This window comes from Pan paniscus, chromosome 4, assembly GCF_029289425.2.
Source record: "Pan paniscus chromosome 4, NHGRI_mPanPan1-v2.0_pri, whole genome shotgun sequence".
Classification (NCBI taxonomy): Eukaryota; Metazoa; Chordata; class Mammalia; order Primates; family Hominidae; genus Pan; species Pan paniscus.
The window spans coordinates 110,631,561-110,649,717 of NC_073253.2; the positions used below are offsets into that span (position 1 = coordinate 110,631,561).

At 41.5% G+C, this 18,157-nt stretch overlaps 1 pseudogene; it reads right to left on the minus strand.

The window, feature by feature from the left end:
- Window positions 1–6,939: 6,939 nt before the first annotated feature.
- On the minus strand, window positions 6,940–9,753 carry LOC100988524 (catenin alpha-1-like; annotated as a pseudogene).
- Between the last annotated feature and the right edge of the window lie 8,404 nt (window positions 9,754–18,157).

Here is an 18,157-nt window from a genome sequence, read left to right on the forward strand (position 1 = left end):
CCTTTGGTCTCTTGATACCAATATTAACCTATTATATTTGCCTAAAAGATAATTTTCACTTCATGTAATTACTGTCTTGTTTGCCTCTACTCACATCCCAAACTTTATTAAAATATATTAGAAAATGAAGATACCTTCATTTGAAATTATTGGCTACTTCTGTTTCAAGATAACAGAAAGCCCCCAATCAAACCTAAGATGTATGTGAAACTCTTTATTAGTGTGTGAAATGTATCAAAACCAGTCAATTACTTCCACGAATTAATGAATAATTAAGCAGAGAAACAGATGCAAAATGAGAAATGGTTACATTAAATGAAGAATTTTTTGTGCCTGAGCACAAAATTTGATCAGTTTAGGTCTAGTCTATTTTTTGTGGCAGCCTGAAAATGCAGAGAGACAAGTAAACAAATATAGAGAGTACAACAATAAATTGTAGGCACTGGTGATGAGAGAGCCAGCTAGAGTAAGCAAATGAGGTAGGCAGCTGCCAGGTCTACCTGGGGCCGTTGCTGGAGAAAATCAGTTTGGTGTTTCTGCTCCATGGCAGGCCAGAGGCAGGAAGGACTTTTTAAGAGTTGTGCAACAGTTAAGAAATAGATGGACTCTTTTCATCCATGCCATAGGCCCAACATACTACCCCCCGATGGTTAAAACTGCCTGTTGTGCTGAAACATTCCATACAGGCAAGTGAAGAACACTGGAAATTCATTCCATTATTCCACAAATACTGCCTGTATCCTATGTGTGCCAAGCTCTGTGCTATGCTGGGAACACGATGGTAAATAAGACCTAAGACTTGCTTTCAGGACATACAATTCAGTTTTTAAAAGCCCCCAGTTATAGAAGTTACAATAAAGTGTTATGGCAGTCACAAGGAAAGTGGAGGAGGCATATGATGGTTGTCAGCCTAGTCTAGGGATCAAGGAGTTATCGGAGAAACAAGCTAGACACTAGTTAAAGGCAATAAAGGCAGATTGTGTGCAGGAAGAACTACTGCAGGAAGGGAAAGAGACTTTAGTATAGAACTGAGCTCAGTTCTCAATGCAGCAGACAGCCGGGGATTTATAGCCAGCAAGCAGAGTAAGCAGTCTGTGGATGGAAAGTTACTAAGAGGGACATCAAGTGTTGGGGGATTCTTGCTAAACTGGCATCCCAGAACTTGTGATAAAGGTGGACCAAAGACTTAGACCTCAAGGTTAGCGGAGAAGATGAAGAACTTGACCAGATGTCAAGGTTGGTGAGATATCAAGGGTGGGGGAATCTAAACTGACTAGGAGGATGCTTGATGAAACAGGCTTCAGCAGGCCAAGGACAGGGCCCAAGGATGAGGCCTGGTCAAAAAGACTCTGAGGAGCTGTTTAAAGTTTGGTCGAGGAAAGGGCTTTTGTCAGAGTGCTTGCAGAAAGGAGTATTAAAGCTGATTCAAGTTGGATGAAGGTGTATTCTAAGCAGAGGGAAGAGCACCTGTGAAGGCCTTAGAGGTGAGGCGAGCATGATATATTTGGGAAAGTAAAAAAAGCTGATGGATAAATGAAGTTTGAGGCAAATAGGATAGGAAATGAGACCAGAGACAGAAGCAAAAGAGAGATTTGAAGGCACTGTAAATCTTGTTAGAAGTTCAGATTCTGTCTCAAGGCCAGTGGGGAGTATTATGATTTGGTTTCTCTAGCCTGCAGAGTGAAAGATAGATTGGAGGGGGCAAGACTAGAGCAGCTGGCAACCTATATATCAGAGAGAGGCTCTCTAAAAGAAAATAATATTTATTCAGGAATGGGCATTGCCATGGGAATAAATGTACCATGGTAAACTATATGTGCATTCAGGAAGGTAAAGGGAGACAAAGGTTTTTAAAGGAAAAATGAGGAGAATTGCATACTTGTTTTGAGACAATTATCCTTGGCTACTATAAAGATCAATAACAAGGGTGATGTCAGTCTAAGTTTGGACATGCATTTGCAGGGAAGATGGCCTTATAGAAGTATTTTTGTAAGGATGCTGTGGCCTTTTTGCAAGGTAGCTTTTGCAGAATCTTCTGTGATAGTTTTGTTATCAGGCACAAAAGCATGAGACAGCTTTATGACATTCCCCAGCTCTATTTGTCATGTGTTGGTTTGGTGTTTGTTTTTGCTTTTTAACACAAGTGACTCCATTTTGATTCTGACAGTTTGTACACAGGGAGCCCAGTTGAGCATATGCTACAATAATTTGGGAGTGAGTTAATGTAACCAAGGTGAGGGTGATGGCATGGAATGATACAAAAATAAAAGGATGAAGATATTTAGGAGATAGGAATAGTAGTACTTAGGGCATAATTTACTGGGAGTAGAGAGAAAGGTAGGAGTGAAGGACAGTTCCCAGGCAATGGGGTGGATATTGAAGTTGGGAACATTGATGGCACAGCAACTCATGGGGAAAGATGATGTATTCATTAGGGACAGACTGAGTTTGAGCTTTAAGACATTAAAGTTTGGAGCTCAGCTACTGAAACTCCGTTATCTTCTGTCCTGTGGTGCCTTGCATTGTCTTGTGAGGGCTGAGTGGAAATCTCCTGCTGTTCCTCACTGATTACCAGGTACTTGTTCTGATGATTCACCTACACTAGAGAATGAAAGACAGAAAACAGAGATTTTGGAGAAGGGGTAGCAAGGTTAGAAAGGATAACAAGAGGGACAGCCAATAGAAAGAGAATGTAGGAATTACCTAATAGAACAGTTTTTGTCCTCCTTCTCACCTTTCTACAACCCCCCGAGTCCAGCTATTAAGAACAAAGTTACGAGGTATCATTCACTTCTCAAGACTAAACCTTGCAACAATTCACACACCATGGGATGATTGACACCCTACAGGAAATAGTTCCACAAATAATCTAATATGTAAAGTGATTTAGAGACAATTTACTGGTGAGATTAAAATGCCTTTCTTTCCGTATACACACTTCAACCTGGATAGATTTCAGAAACATAAAGTTGAATGAAAAAAATTAAGTTGTAAAATAAAACATATAAATATGGAAGTCTTTTTATGGATATATACATATATGTAAAAACACGATTATTTTTACCAATAGGGAAGGAGTGAGGTAATTGAAAACAGCAAAAGACTTCAACCATATCAGGAATGATTTTTTTTTAATGTGAAAAAAAATCTGAAGCATACTTGGCAAAATGTTAATATTTGTTAAATTTGGGAGTTTGTTATGTGTATTTGTTTAAAATATTTCATTAAAATGACTGTATGGATTTTTTCTTCAACAAGAATTAAAAATAATGTATGTAGATGCTCCCTACTCAAGGAAGTAGAGCTTAACCCCTTCCGGGGGTGAGCTAGATTTAGTGATTTGGTTGCAGAAGATCAGAGAAGAGAAAGGGGGAAAATAGTACATTTACAGTGGAGAAACCTGGCAGATGCCACCTTGACCAAGTGATGATGCTTAACATCATCGTATGTGGGTATCATGTACCCCTTAATATGATGTGCTTGGCAAGAAGGACACTTTACCTCTGTGCTATTCTTCATAAAATCCAGTAACCCCAGTTAATTATGTGAAAACACACACACACATCCAGACATGGGAGCATTCTAAGTACCTGGGCACTACTCCTTAAAACTGACAAAGTCATTGAAAATGAGGAAAGAATGAGAAACTTTCACAGACCAGAGAACTGGGAAGACCTGACAACTAAATGCAACATGATGTCCTGGATTGAAATCTACAACGGAAAGAGGATATTAATGGAAAAGCTGGTGGCATCCAAATAAAGTCTGGAGTTAATAGTAATGTACTAATGTCGGTTTCTCAGTTGTGACAAAGGTACCTTGGTTATATAAGATGTTAACAATAGGGGAAGCTAGATGACAGGTATATAAAAACTCTCTGTACTATTTTTGCAAAGTTTCTGTAAATCTAACGTGATTCCATTTAAAAGCTTTTTTTAAAAATGACTGTATGTCACCAAGAACCCTCCATCTCAAAATGAAACCAATGGGAAATCGTCTGTGTGCCTGAGGATTGAGCACATTATCCAAGTACAGTGGTGCCTTGTTTCTCAGCCTTCAGAGAGGAGGAAGTGTACCATGGAGGTTAATTTTTCAGAAAATTGAAACTAACCCTTCAATCACAAAAAGGTGTTGCTATTTTCAGCTATTTTTTTTGATGGCAAGCTTTCAAAAGTGGATGAAAAAATTCACTCCTCTCTGAACAGAGGACATAGGAGTAATTGAATCCTTTCTGGGTGAGTCAGGGCCACCGGTGTGAATATCTGCTAACACATTACCTCAATAAATGGCATGGTCCTGCCTTTCATTTTCTTTTCCATGGCATGAAGTTAGAAATACACGAGCCATCATCTCACAGCTAAGAAATGGCAAAGAGAAGGTCACAAAAAATTGATGTGAATTAAGAATAAGAGAGGCGTTTATACAACCCCAGGTGAGCCAGCCCTGGGTAGAGCGTGTCTTCTACCTTCTTAAACAGGCAGTTTAGCTAAGGGGAGCAGCTGGCAGTTGATTTTCCCATTTTTCTGTGCCATTTCTTGGTTAGCAATGCAACCTCTACATGCAAAGCACATCCTCTGGGCAACAATTGAAGACACCAATAACCCCTACTTATCTCATTTCAGGCATGAGAGGCCAGTGAAGGTTAACTCATTGATATTTTCATGAAGGAATTTAAATTGTGACATTTTCCAGTTCTACTTAGAGAATATTTTCTTTGTTAGATATATCATAGGGCAATAATTTGGCTCATACTACATGAAGAAGTGTCTAATGAAGCCAAAGAAATAGTATAATGTGAGCCTTGGCGATAGGCGGCCAGAGAAGTAAAGGGAGTTTAGGAGGAAGGGGGATTACAAATCAGTCCCAAGCAGTGATGCTTCCCACAAAGGCTTTTCCATTCCCCTGTTCTGGAGCTACATGGCACCCCATGCTTCCTCCTTGGAGAGACCAGGCCTCTCTGGAGCGCAACAATTGCTCAGCCTCACAGCCCAGCCAAGAGATGGGCCCCTCTTCTGGAAAATGAACTTCACCCTAAACTCTGCCCGAGCTTGTTAGTTAAACCACCAGCCTTCACTGAATCTGACACAGAGATGAGACTTGGAGTATCTTCCTAAAGTATCTTCCCCTAGTTATTACCTCTGCAACTCAAATATAAGCCCACCAAGTACTGTAGTCTTATTTCCTGCCCCTTTTTATCATCAAAATCACCTTGTTCAATATCAGTCGCAACAAATATTTCTGGATTAGCAGATTGTGTACTCAGTAATCTCTCCAGGTAACCCAGCCCTAAGGCAGTAGGTGGTGTCAAATTATTAGTGCAGACAAGAGATATTAGGGGATTTTCAAGAAGCTTCCTGTAGAACATCCACTTTGTCACCTGTTTGCTGGAGTCAGCATCATGGATATGACTTAATTAGACAAGGCTGGAGGTTTTGACCTGAAATTAATCATCAACTAACTAATTCTGAAGAAAAGTCTGAAGGGAAGAAAGATATTTTAATGTCCATACTTTTTCTCTATTCCTCTAGAAAAGTATTCAAATATCTAGTCTTCATTTTGGGCAGGATTTCTCAACTTCTGTGCTATTAACATTGAAGGCCAGACAATTCTCTGTTGCGAATGGCTGTCCTGTGCATTATAGGAAGTTTGGCAGCTACAGTTGCTAGAGTTAGCAAATTAAAATACAGAATTCCTGGTTAAATTTGAATTTCAGATAAACACTAATAAATTTTTATAGTATAGGTATGTCCTGTACAGTATTAGCAGTATCCCTGGCCTCTGTCTACTAAATGGTGATAGCATGCTCCCCCACCCCCAGCTGTGACAACCATAAAGTCACCACACATTGACAAATGTTCTCACAGGGAGCAAAACTGCTCCTGTTGAAAACCACTGATTCAGGGTTACACATCAGAAAGCTACAAACATGAACATCTTTATCTTAGCTTCCAGAATAAATAGCTTTCTCTGATGAAGTATCCATGAGAGAGTTCGCCAGACGAAGAACTCTTCTACAAATCTTACTTAAGCCATTTTGAAAACGTGTTTTATTCTGTTTTTAATGTCTCCTGGGATAAATTCCCTTTAGGCGTTTGTGCCAGGTAAATTATTGGCTCTGTTTCAGAATTAGCTGGCTCATTTCAATCAGTTAATGTAAATTATGAAGGCTGTCATATTTTTATTTTTTCCTTAACTGCTAGAAAGCTTAGAGATAAATTTAGTGCTCAGTTGCAAAACCATCTAAGCTCATGGGACTAGCAGTATTTTTTAAAACAAACATATACAGTGCCTTTTATATGTTGCATATATTTTAAATTATTTACAAGTATTAAATGTTTAAGTTCATTCTATTACTGCAACAACCCTATGGTTAAGTCCTATTATTATCCTCTTTTTTTTGTGCCTGCAAAAAAGCAACTTTATTAATGTCCTGCAGCAGCACGCATTAGTAATTATAACCATGCATTAAAATTCTCATTTCATGTCATCAAGAGAGTAATCAGTTCTTTTCATGATACATTATGTTTTACTGAGTCTGTCCCTTCAAAGACCTTTCTGGGAACATTCCTTCTCCAGAGACTGCTTCCTAAGATGCCCAGGTTGCTTACCACAGGTCATCTTTGGTCATTTAAAAGCTGTCAAGCCATCTGGACTACACCCTCTTAACTGAGGTTGAGCCAAATTCCCTTCTCTCAAATCCTAACGCCACCACTACTAACAGAACAGCTTGGTCAGAGCATTACTAACAACTTAATGTGGGATTCTCTTTGGTTATGGAATTTTACTTTTATTTAAGCATATAAAAATACAGCTAGAAGTAGGCTCCTGCATTCTAAAAGCATTTTTAATCAACTTAAACACAAGTATGTCCTTGGAAAATTCACCACCTGGAATGGTTCACAGTCGGCCCGTTTCCCCGTGGAATCTACATCAGTGTTGTATTTAGCAAATTCATTTGAGTGATGAACAGTGACTGATCTTCAGGAGCCCCGAGGGGTGGGGGCAGCTGGCCTGGGCAGACTTAGATGCTGTCCATGGCTTTGAACTCGCTGAGGGCCTGCACCGGGTTCAAGTGCTTCTTCTGAGATGCCGGTTTAATCTCGCTCTGTGACTCATCCTGTTTCTCTCTCTTCAACAAGGGCTTTTTCTCTGGTGCCTTTATCTTCCATGACACAGCAGGAAGGTTGAGAGAAGCCACACCCTGAGACCTTTGGTATTTGGTAGAGGCGATGTAGGATGCCTTCATTGTCTGCACCACAGCATTCATAAGTCCTTGGTTGCCCAGATCAGGGACGTGGCGCTGTCCATTCCAGGGACAATGAACTCCCTGCCGAGATTCTGCATCTCGGCCTGGACCTTGCTGCAGATGTTGAGCAGGTGGCAGTAGAGGGCGATGCAGTGCAGGTAGGCCAGCAGGCCAAGTCAGGGCAGGCTGAGTCGAGCAGGCCGGCCTTGCTTGCAGGCCTAGTCGGGGCAGTGGTCTGTGATGGTGCAGCCAAGCTTGTCCATCCCGGATCCTGCCTCCGCAATTTTCTTTGCAGCACTGATTACATCTAATGTATTTTTGAGTGGTCCTTTACCTCAGGTAAAGTCAGTCACCTCCATCATAATCATGCACATCTGCTTGGCCAGCACAATGATGTCATTGGCACTGTTGTCCCATTTGGACACTTCAGCGTCCAGCTTGCTCTTTTCTTCCTGGAAGCTGGCCACCTGTTCTGCAATCTTCGCTTTTTGCTCCTAGGGAAGCTGAGCCATGATCGCCTGGACACTCTGGCCAGCTATCAGCTGATTGTCTTTTGTCTGGATGCTCATCCTACTTCTGACATTGAAATCTTCCATCTCAAAGTAAGAGTCATCCAAGTCCTCAGGGGTCCTTATCATCAGCACTGCTTTCCTGATGTCCCGGATGCCACCATATACTAGGCGGGAGGCATTGATAAACTCATTCTCATCCATGGGCTGGGCAGGGTCTGAGCTGAGGGCTTCCACAGCTGCTTCTGCTTGCTCAGTAAAACGTGGCATGACTGTGTTGGAAAGCAGCTTAGTGGCTTCCAGAACCTTCTCTGTGTAGACTCCTGGCTCATAGTTGTCCATCTCTGAGGTGACTATGTGAATGGCCCAGGCTGCCCAACATTGAATTGCACCAGCTGTGCAGTCCAGGCCATCCACATCTTTCTCTTGGAGAGCAATGATGCATTTGTTCCATTTTCCAAAATGTGATTCTCTGAGACAGCCAAGAAGTCATCAATGGAAGTAATGTCATCAACAGCATCTGTGAGAACACGGACTTGTTTTTCCCATTGTTCTTTTAAAAAGATCCATGTTCTCTTGGGCCAGTCTACTCTGTGGTTTTGCTAAAGCCAATGCAGCATTGACAACCTGAGGACAGAGGGCTTCTAACTGGCTTGCAGACATTCGAACAAGTTTTACACCTTCTTCATTATTTGAGATGTAACAGGCCAAGTTGGCAACCTCAATCAATTTGTTGCTATGTTCACAGAAAACTCTGGCATACTCCTTGTTTCTCATTTCCATTCTTTGCAGCTTAAGTCAATACCAAAAGTGGAACATTGGTTTCCAGGAAAGAATCTGAAACATGGTCCATGACAGCTTTGTGGAGCTGTCTACGCAAGTCCCTGGTCTTCTTGGTCATTTTATCTATAGCAGAATTGACGGAATCACTTCTTTCTTTACATCCAGCATTGCCCATGTACTCCAAAAGCAGGTCCTGCAGGACCTGGAGGACAGTGTTACACTCTGCCACAATTCGCTCATGATGGTCATCATGCGTGCAGGACGAGTCGCCCATCAAGGCAGCTCCGCTAATGATGCCTTCCAGGTGCTCCTCCGGGGAAGGACTAAAGCACTCCTTGCTGAAGCTCAAAGGGTCCACAATGATTTGTTTATCAGTTATTGAGTACATATGCTAGTTCTACTCCTCCTCTACCCTGGTGATGGGGGGCATCGTCTGAGGCAGTGGCCTGGGCTACATTGGAAATGCCTGTGATGGCCTACTGCAGCTGCTTGTATATCGAGTCCCTGTTGGCCTTATAGGCTGCAACATTAGGATGCTGTAGGCATGCCTGGGATGCAGTATAGAAGATCAGAACATTCTTCTGCAGGATTCCTCTAGCTGCAGCCATCTGATCACGATGGCCAACATCTTTCAGTTCCTGTTGTCTTTTGACTGCCATAATGTTCAGCTAATTCACTTCGGATTTTAGGGCTTTATACTATATTCCTAAGTCTTGTTCCTTGCCAGCATTCCTCAATTTCAAGATATCATCTTCCACAACTTTCAGCTGAATAAGTAATGTGTAGGCATTTGCCATGTCAGCCAAAATCAGCAAGCAGGTAACAGCAGAGAGCAAAGTTCAAGCTGCCTGAACCATGTTGCCTTGCTCCACAGAAGAACAGGGATCATCTGCGAACTCTCCCGCAGCAGTCTTCATCAAATCACCTTGATTTCGAACGTATTCTACAGCAGCCAAAAGCTATTCATAGAGAAAACTGGCTCTCTTTCACAATTTTATCCTCCTTCTCCAAGAAATTCTCAGCTGCTTGTTCAACAGATGCAGCCAAAACATGGACCTTCTTAGAATGACCTCTCTTCTTATTAGAGGGCCCCTTACTATTGGTGTTTACCAGGGTTGTAACCTGTGTAACAAGTCTCTCAGCTGCCAGAGTCCTGATCTCTAGACTTTTGGGGTCCCACTTCAAGTTTAAGTGGCCTGCGTGGACAGCAGTCATTTCTGTGGTGAGTAGGGTGAGCACTGGATTCCGGAGGCCCGAAGCCAACGCCCGCTGCTTTGTCCTTCTCCCTTTTAAAGATAAGGAAACTGAGGTACTTTGTTGTTGTTGCTATTGCTATGAATTATTTCCTTTTTCACCATCATCCTTATTGTATATGTAAGCCTCATCAGATACCATTTGGAAGTTGATTGGGTACAAGTTAACATATCACATACCAATTTCAGGTCCTCTCAACCTCACCTGTCTCTTGTTCCAGCTGCCACCTTGGCACCCCACTCCATTTATTTCTGCCAGGCACCTCCTTCCAGAGCCCAGCTCCATACCCATGCCATGAACCTCGATCTTCCCATCCTAGGATTCCCTGTTAACTTCCAAGGAATCCAGAGGCCCTCCCTCAGGCCCCAGAATTGCACAACTCATAATTACAGAGGAATTAATACCACACGGTCAAAATGCTCCCAAATGGGAGATGAAAACTGATAGATTTTTTTTTTTTAATTCCAGACTTGGGATGCAGCTTTTAAAAGTCCTGGTCTTGTAAGATAGAGCAATCAGAAGTATTTAGTGGTGACCAGCTCAGTTATGCCTGCTTGAATTTCTCTCTCTTCTTCCCTGCCTCACTCCCCTCGCTTCTGCTTCATGAGATCACACTCCCTATCACAGTAGTAGCAACATAGCATTTTCAGGCTCTGCTTTCTAAGGAATCTAGATTAAGTAATTATAAGTAAAATTCCACCAAATGGAAGTTTAGTCATTTTCATTAACTTCAGAATCATTAATATTTATTGTGGTCTAATCAGAATACAATTCTGGAATATTATCCCTAGAAGTGCTATGGGATCTTTGGGGTGTCAATTTACTGGCCAGAAACCTCTGTGGCTGGTGGCACCTTTGCCTGAGTTCTTGTCCTGCATCCAGGAAGAATGAGGTATGCAGACAAGTGGAGGGTAAACAAGACGAAGAGGAGCTTTGTTGAGTGTTAGAACAGCTCAGAGGAGACCCGCAGTGGGTTCTGTAGCTCTCCTCTCTAGGCAGGTCACCCTGTCCAGTGTTCAGCTCTCAGCAAATAGAAGGCCCTGGAGAGGGTAGCTCCTCTCTGCTACTGGTTGTGCTGACGTTTGCTGCTTTCTGCAGAGAGGAGGCCCTGGAAAGGGTAGCTCCTATCTGCAGCTGATCGTCCTGACATCTGCCCAGCTCCTAGCAGAGAGGAGGTCCCGGAGTGAGTTGCTCCTCTGGTCCCAACGTCTCTGCAGGTCTCTGAAGCTCTCAGCAGAGAGGGTAGCTCCTCTCTGCAGCTGGTAATTCCAACATTTGCTCAGCTCTGGCTGTTCCTGGAGCTTTTATGGGCCTCAGAGAGGAGAAAGTGCATGCTGATTGGTCCATGGGTGACCATAGCAAGCCCAGAAAAGACACCAGTTTCCATTCCGGTCAAGGGGACTGGCAGCCCCACCCCCAGCCTTCAGGAACTGCCCCCTTCCATCTAGGAATCTGTCTACCTCCTGCTTCTGTTCATGGTACCCAGGCTCTGCCCCAACTTGGCTTCAAGATTGGAGAGGGCATTGACAGCAAGGAGAAGCCAGGCAGCAGGAGGAGGCACTTCTGAGCCTGCAAGGGCAGCAGGGGTCTTTCCTGGGCCTCCAAGAGTGCAGGGATGCCTGAGTCTGCAGTCATGGTTTGGGTGGCTGCAACTGCACCCTGGGTGCCTATTCCATGGAGTGGGAGGCCGGGGTCTGCAGCTGTGGTTTGGGAGGCTGCAGCTGCAACTGGAAGGGCAGGGCTCCTGCCTGCTCCTGGCCCCCCAAGAGCACAGGGAGGCTCAGATCTGCAGCCACAACTTGGGAGGCTGTGGCCCAACCCAGGAGCATGGGGTTCCTGCCTGATCCGTGGAGCATGCAGCCTTGGCCATGCCTCCCCACTGCAGCCAGTGTGATGGCAGTGGCGGGTCATCTGGAGTGGCCACTGTCATCACTTCCCACTTCTGAAGAGGTACATCTAACTGCCATTAGGATAGGGATGATGACTGCTCTTAACTGCTTCATGCTAACAGAGAGCATTGTTTTGGGAAAATGAAGTCAGGTCTCAGGACTCTGGCATGTTGAGGTTGATCCCATCTTCTTTATAGCTGATGACACCAAGACCCAGAGAGGAAAGGGGTTTGCTCAAGATTGCATGCTTTATGGGTGGTGTCTGAATATAGTACAAATATTTATTTAGTGCCTACAATGCCAGATTCCCATATACATTATTGCATTTTGTGCTTGCAAATTGGATAATTAATATTACCACCCCCATTCGAGGCATAAGAAACAGAGGGTCAGAAAAAAGGAAGTGAAATGTTGCATGTCACAATATTAGCAAATAGAAAAATCAGGCCTCCAATTCTACATGTCTAGTTCTTTCCCCAGTTGTCTCCCATGGTCAGGAGGTGGGCCCTGGCTTTTTGAGGAGCCCAGTGGAAAAACAACATGAGCTTTGGAGGAAGATAGCCTTGAATTCAAGTCCTAGCTTCACCACTTAATAGCTTTGTGATCTTAAGTAACTTAGTTTATCTGAGCCTCAACTTTTTAATTCTAAAAATGGGAAAACTAGTATCTACTCATAGTTTGTGAAGATGAAAGGAGATAATGTATGTAAATCTCCCACTAAAGTGTCCATATGTTGTAGTAGTTAGGTAGATGTGAACATGGCAGGAGAGCCCCCCACCACCCCCAAGCCCTGACCACCAGGAATGTCAGGTGACCATCAGGTGATGGGTATGGTCAGGGGGTCATTAAACTGTATCACTAAAATAATAATTGGTTGCAGCTGGTGCCAGGGAACGGCAGTCTCCCAATAGACAGAAAAAATCTGAAACTGGTGATCAGCAGTTTCCCGATAAGATCTCAGGAGTTGGGTAAGTGGGCTCAAGCATGTGCACTAAGAAGCAAAATGGTGGAGTTCAACTGGTATGACCTTCTTCTAGAAACGCTTGACTGGTAAGGGAAAAATGCCTCAAATGAACATGTGTACAACTTCAGTAAACACACTATGCATGCAGCCCCTCCCAAGTGCTGGCAGGCCACTGTGCATGTGGACAGCCCATACCAAGGGAAGAATCAGGGGAAAAGTAATACAGGCTCTGGAAGCATGCCAACGTATAAAGCCCCAAGTCAAAGGTCAAACAGTGCACTTTAATCTCTCAAGTCACCCCCTTGGCCCTCTTCCAAGCGTACTTTACTTCCTTTTGTTTCTGCTGTACAACTTTTTAATAAACTTTCACTCCTGAGTTAAAACTTGCCTCAGTCTCCCCTGCCTTACGCCCCTTGGTCAAATTCTTTCTTCTGAGAAGGCAGGAATTGAGGTTGCTGCAGACCCATATGAATTTCCTGCTCCTAATGTGTACACAGTAAGGGCCTAATAAATGTTAGCCAGTATCAGTTCTCTGGAATCAAAGATGCCTTTCAAAAAATGATATTAGCTTCTATTTTATGGGTACTTATTAAGTGCCAGGCATGGTACTAAGCACTGTCTGCAGAAGATGGAATCTCCTCTAACTATCCTAACCTCACTGTGGGAGGGAAGATGAAAGGGAATGTCTACTATCTCCCAATCTCTTGTTGCCTCTAACAACAGTTCATAAACTGTAGCCATCTGTGTGCTCTCTTCTTGAACTTTGCCGTATCTGTGTAGCAGTTTTAAAAGTTTAAATTTACAGTTTAGTTTTGTCCAAAGCAATAATGTTGTGAAATTATAGATTTGATGTGCTGGTTATATATTTTTTGTTGTTCAGATTAAAATGTTTAACCATTGAAATAAAAATGTGTTATTACTTAAAATACTCCAGAAAAAATATAAGATAGATAAAATAAGATTGGCAAAATGTTGATCTTTTTAAAAACTGGATGATGGGTACATGGGCTTATAAATTCTCTAATTTTATGTATCTTTTGAAATTTTCCATAATAAACAATGTTTAAAAACTAGAATAAAACACATCAAAACTGGGGCCAAGGCTTGGGAATATTCTCTCACAGAGACCTAAAATCTACTCAAGTTCCACAGAGGAGCAATTGTCATACTTTGGAAAATACTGGCCCATAATACCTAGTAGAAGGTCACCAGCATGGGACAGGCAATTAGACTGCATTCTTCCTCATGGGCTGTGTCTCTCTGCTTAGAAAAACTAGTCACACAGAAAAATTCCAAGTTAAAGTTTGTTGACTCGATGAATGAATGGTTTTCAAACTTGTTATATTTCTTGTGGCTTTTAGCTCTGGCTGCTTGGATGCTCTAAACTGCTAACTTTCCCTTAAGGGGTGGGCAATAAATTAACATAGAAAATTTCATGACAAGATGAGTAATACCTTAGAAAACAGCCTAATCTGAGGAGCTCCTGCAGCTTTTCTTTTATTGCTATGCACTTGGTTTCCATTACCATGAAGAACATATCTAGAAAGTTTTGATAAATTTCCACAGTCATGTTTGGTTGCCCTTGGATGTTTCTGCAAAATGAGGTCAAATGTATTAAATGATATTAGTTGGCTAGTAGTTTTTAAACGTATTTTGTCAAAAAAATCTCTTACCAGATGTTCTTAAGAACAAGCTGCAGAGCCATTTGTCTCAAATGGCTTATGTGATGTAGGTCTGGAAAAGGAGAATGGAGCAAGGTGGCCTCAGGAGCCAGAAATGGCCAATGTGCTTTAAGAATCTGACATGTACCAGTAGGCCAGCATCATCTGTGACTGCACTAAGATTTTCCAAAGCACATCTTCTCCCACTCACATCTGGAGCCAAGCAAACACTCCCAACTCCTCACCCATATTCTATCTGGAATTTACTGGGATCAGAGTCTGGTATCAAATTAGGTATCTCAATTAAAGGTTGAGCATACTAGAAGTCTAAATCTATTGCAAGAGGATAGAAAGGTCTTAACAGGATTACTTTTTGTGTATATAATTAGTTATGCTAAAAGATTGTAATAGTATGCTTCTTTATTATGCAAAGCAATTAGTATTATGCAAAGTAGTAGTTCAAATTATAACATAATTTTGTTCCTTTGCTGGAGAATATAGGCCAAATTTCTATACCTTTTAAATCTCCTTATGCATTCAATGTAACTGTTTTGAATATAACAATAACAGAAATTATATGACTAAATTAAGGATCACAAATAGCAGAAACAATAAAAAATCTGGAAAGTTAGAGCATAAATTCTACTCTGCCCCTACAAATACAAACACAGAAATTGGGTTTCTACTTCCCAAACCTTTATTCTGGAAATAGATTTCTCTCCTGCTTATAGAATGAAAGCAAACCATCACCTTATCTTTATGACTCTTAATGGATAGAGAATGAAGTGGATGCATGGTTGGTGGCTCAGCAGCCTCTAAATAGCATCAGCACCATATGATGCATAGCCTGATCTGTATTAAGCCAGTGCAACTGGACCACCCAAGACAGAACAGAGGATCTATTTCATGGCTTGTGGAGTAAACTAAACTTCCAGCATTTTTTCTCAAGAAAGTGATCAGCAGGAAATTGTCAGCTTAAAAATTCGGCATAGAAATAAAATGTAAATGGTCCATAAACAAATGAAAAGATGTTCATTTTCACTCATAATTGAAGAAATTAAAATAGTACTTTCTCACTTTTCTGCTGGTCTTTTGACAAGTTTTCTTTTCTTTTAGATTCAGGAGTACCTGTTTTATTGTTTTATTTTAGATTCAGGGATACCTGTGCAGGTTTGTCATATAGGTAAATTGTCTGTCATGGGGGTCTGATGTATAGGTTATTTCATCACGTAGGTAATAACCATGGTACCTGATAGGTAGTTTTTCTATCTTTTCCCTCTTCCCACTCTCCACCCTTAAGTACACATGGGTCCATGTGTACTCAATGTTTATCTCCCACTGATATGTGAGAAAATGTGGTATTTGGTTTTCTGTGCCTGCATTAGTTCGTTTAGGATAATGGCCTCCAGCTGCATCCATATTTCTGCAAGAGATGTGATCTTGTTCTTCTTAATGGCAGTGTAGTATTCCATAGTGTATATATACTACATTTTCTTTATCCAGTCTACTGTTGATGGGCATTTAGGTTGATTCCCTTTCTTTGCTATTGTTAATACTGCTGCAATAAACTCATGCATGCATGTGTCTTTATGATAGAATGATTTCTTTTCCTTTGGGTATATATCCAGTAATGGGATTGCTAGGTCAAATAGTAATTCTGTTTTAAGTTATTTGAGAAATCATCACACTATACATTCCACAATGGCTGAACTAATTTACATGTGTATAAGCATTGCCTTCATCTACAACCATGCCAGCATCTGTTATTTTTTGACTTAGTAATAGCCATTCTGACTGGAGTGAGATGGTATCTCATTGTGGTTTTGATCTGCATTTCTCAATGATTAGTGATGCTGAGCATTTTTTCATATGCTTGTGGGCTCGGTGTATGGCTTCTTTTAAAAAGTGTCTGCTTATGGCCTTTGCCTACTTTTTAATGGGGCTGTTTATTAATTTAAGTTTCTTATAGATTCTGGGTATTAGACCTTTATCAAATGCATAGTTTGCAAATATTTTATCCCATTTTGTAGGTTATCTGTATAGTCTGTTGATAGTTTCTTTTTTTATTTTTTATTACTAAAGTTGTGGGGTACATGTGCAAAACGTGCAGGTTTGTTAACATAGATATACATGTGCCATGTTGGTTTGCCGCGCCCATCAACTCGTCATTTACATTAGGTATTTCTCCTAATGCTATCCCTCCCCCAATCCCCCACCCCTTGACAGGCCCTGGTGTGTGATGTTCCCCTCCCTGTGTCCATGTGTTCTCATTGTTCAACTCCCACTTATGAGTGAGAACATGCAGTGTGTTACTTTGCTCTTCCTGTAACTCTTCTTGTGTTACCTTGCTGAGAATGATGGTTTCCAGTTTCATCCATGTCCCTGCAAAGGACATGAACTCATCCTTTTTTATGGCTGCATAGTATTCCATGGTGTATATGTGCCACATTTTCTTTATCCAGTCTATCATTGATGGGCATTTGGGCTGGTTCCAAGACTTTGCTATTGTAAACAGTGCTGCAATAAATATATGTGTGCATGTGTCTTTATATTAGAATGATTTATAATCCTTTGGGTATATACCCAGTAATGGGATTGCTGCGTCAAATGGTATTTCTAGTTCTAGATCCTTGAGGAGTTGCCACACTGTCTTCCAAAATGGTTGAACTAGTTTAGAGTCCCACCAACAGTGTAAAAGCATTCCTATTTCTCCACATCCTCTCCAGCATCTGTTGTTTCCTGACTTTTTAATGATCGCCAACCTAACTGGTGTGAGATGGTATCTCGCTGTGGTTTTGATTTGCATTTCTCTAATGACCAGTGATGATGAGCATTTTTTCATAAGTTTGTTGGCTGCATAAATCTCTTCTTTTGAGAAGTATCTGTTCATATCCTTCGCCCAATTTTTGATAGGGCTGTTTGTTTTTTCTTGTAAATTTGTTTAAGTTCTTTGTAGATTCTGGATATTAGACCTTTGCCAGATGAATAGATTGCAAAAATTTTCTCCCATTTTGTAGGTTGCCTGTTCACTCTAATGGTAGTTTCTTTTGCTGTGCAGAAGCTCTTTAGTTTCATTAGATCCCGTTTTCTATTTTGGCTTTTGTTGCCATTTCTTTTGGTGTTTTAGTCATGAAGTCTTTGCTCATGCCTATGTCCTGAATGGTATTGCCTAGGTTTTCTTCTAGGGTTTTTATGGTTTTAGGTCTTACATTTAAGTCTTTAATCCATCTTGAGTTAATTTTTGTATAAGGTGTAAGGAAGGGATCCAGTTTCCACTTTCTGCATATGGCTAGCCAGTTTTCCCAACATCATTTATTAAATAGGGAATCCTTTCCCCATTGCTTGTGTCAGGTTTGTCAAAGATCAGATGGTTGTAGATGTGTGGTGTTATTTCTGATGCCTCTGTTCTGTTCTATTGGTCTATATATCTGTTTTGGTACTAGTACCATGCTGTTTTGGTTACTGTAGCCTTGTAGTATGCTTTGAAGTCAGGTAGCATGATCCCTCCAGCTTTGTTCTTTTTGCTTAGGAGTGTCTTGGCTATGCAGGCTCTTTTTTGGTTCCATATGAAATTTAAAATAGTTTTTTCCAATTCTGTGTGGAAAGTGGTAGCTTGATGGGGATAGCATTGAATCTATAGATCACTTTGGGCAGTCTGGCCATTTTCACGATGTTGATTCTTCCTATCCATGAGCATGGAATGTTCTTCCATTTGTTTGTGTCCTCTTTTATTTCTTTGAGCAGTGCTTTGTAGTTCTCCTTGAAGAGGTCCTTCACATCCCCTGTAAGTTATTTTATTCTCTAGTAGCAATTGTGACTGGGAGTTCACTCACGATTTGGCTCTGTCTGTT